The 2,268-nt window shown below is 43.9% G+C and overlaps 1 pseudogene; it reads right to left on the reverse strand.

Annotated features, from left to right (window-relative positions):
• Positions 1-393: 393 nt before the first annotated feature.
• LOC116585133 lies at positions 394-1,497 on the reverse strand (annotated as a pseudogene).
• Between the last annotated feature and the right edge of the window lie 771 nt (positions 1,498-2,268).

Genomic DNA, 2,268 nt, shown 5'->3' on the forward strand with positions numbered 1-2,268 from the left:
AGAATAGGTACCTCTTATACATTTATGGCCTGTGCAGATGAAGAAACTCATGGTCTCACAGATTTTCAAACCAATGGATCTCTTTTCCATAAACATGGTCTCAACCTTAGCCACAGAGTGACCTAGCAGTATGTATTGAGGAGTTAAATCAAATATATGTACAGAGTATTAAACATATACCAAGGGAACAGTTAACTTGGATACAAGTTCAAAATCAGCAACAAGTTCTACAATCCAGTGCTGATATCAAATACAAGCTTCAAAGTCAAATTTCTTTTCAAAGGCTTATTCCAGTTTCATGAGGCTAGCATGAGTTGTATACATTTGTCTGGGCAAATTTATACTTTGGAATTCACTGACAGAGCAAATGCTGCACATCGGCTCACAGTCCATTTAGAAGCATTTGTGGTGAGGATGGAGGGGTCCAGTCCATCATATTCCTGCTTGTTAATCCACATCTGCTGGAAGGTAAATAGTGAGGCCAGGATGCAGTCTCCAATCCACACGGAGTACTTGCATTCAGGAGGAGCAATACTCTTAACCCTCTGCTGGGTGTCAGAGCTATGATCTCCTGTATCCTTTTGGCAATGCCAGGGTACATGCTGATTCCACCAGAGAGCACCGTGTTAACATAGAAGACCTTCCAGATATCAACCCCACACTTCGTGGAGTTGAAGGTGGTCTCATGGATACCACAGGATTCCATACCCAGGAAGGAATGCTGGAAGAGCACCTTAAGACAGCAGAAATGCTCATTGTCAGTGGTGGTCATCTTCCCATCTGATAGCTCATAGCTCTTCTCCAGGGAGGATGAGAATATTGCAGTGGCCTTTTCCTGCTTGAAATCCAGGGTGACATAACAGAACTTCTTCTTGATATCACTCATGATTTCCCATTCAGAAGTGGAGATGAAGCTATAGTCACACTCTGTGATGATCATCATGAGGTGATCCCTCAGGTTCAGGGCCAGCCAGGTCTAGATACGGGATGGCGTGGGGCAGGGCGTACCCTCCATCAATGGGCACAGTGTGGATGACCTCATCCTCAGAGTTTATGATGATACTAGTGGTACAGCCAGATCACACAGGGACAGCACAGCCTGGATGGCCACATACATCTGGGGTGTTGAAGATCTAAAACATGATCTGAGTCATCTTTCCACAGTTGGGCTTGAGGTTCTGGGGGCCTTGGTCATCGGGACTGGGTTCTCCTCAGGGGTCAGGGCAACTCATTGTAGAAGGTGTGGTGCTTTGTCTTCTTCATGTCATCCCAGTTGATAACAATGTCTTGTTCAATGGGGAACTTGAGAGTCAGGATGCCCCACTTGCTCTGGGCCTCATCACCCACGTAGGAGTCCTTCTGGCCCATATACACCTTACTGCTCTGGTTTCAGGGTTGCCTGACAATGGAAAGAAACATGGCTCAAGGGACAACATCTCCAGCAGAGCCTGCCTTGCTTGTGCCAGACCCATTGTCAATGATGAGCTCAGTGATCTCTTCTTCCGTTGCGGAGATGGAGGCTATAGATGCAGAGAACCAGTGGTGGGAGAACATGGAGTGTGGGTCAGCTGCAGCGAGTGAGAACTTCCAAGTTTCTTTTAATTGGAATCATGGAAACTTAGTCTACTGTCACTCTTGCTAAGACTACCACTGAGAGAGAAAAAAAAAAAAAACAGGCTGGCACCCTCCTTTAAATATTTCCATGTTCAGTGCATCTTCTTTTATCAAACAAGATTCTTCACCTTAATTCTTTTCCCAAAGTTGAGTTTAAAAAATATTTGTCCTGTTAAGAGTGTCCTTTGTGTGCAAGAGATGCTGCTCCTTTAAAGGTCAAGAGTAAATAGGAGAATCCCCATAACAAACTCCATGATATGCTGATTGTGCAGTTGGTTCTCCGCGAGTTCTCCTGTTTCATTCTTGTCCTTCATTTCGTGAATATAAGATGTCTTTACAGGTATCTCCCTCTTATAATTGATGTAAATTGCTTACTGCATTGACTTTCTACTGCCATCATAACACATTACCACAAATTTAGCAACTTAACACAAATTTGTTATTTGATATTTCTGTAGGTCAGAAGTTCTACACAGAATTCAGGATGTCAACAAGGCTGTGTTCTGTCCTGACTGCTCTAGGGATAATCCATTACATTTTCCAGCTTCCAGAGGTCAGTACATCCTTTAGGTTGTGCTCTTCTTCCTTCAACTATAAAGCCAGCACCATTTCAATTCTTGGACCCTTCTTCATTGTCACATCTGTCTCTAACCT

This window comes from Mustela erminea, chromosome 2 (assembly GCF_009829155.1).
Source record: "Mustela erminea isolate mMusErm1 chromosome 2, mMusErm1.Pri, whole genome shotgun sequence".
Lineage (NCBI taxonomy): Eukaryota > Metazoa > Chordata > Mammalia > Carnivora > Mustelidae > Mustela > Mustela erminea.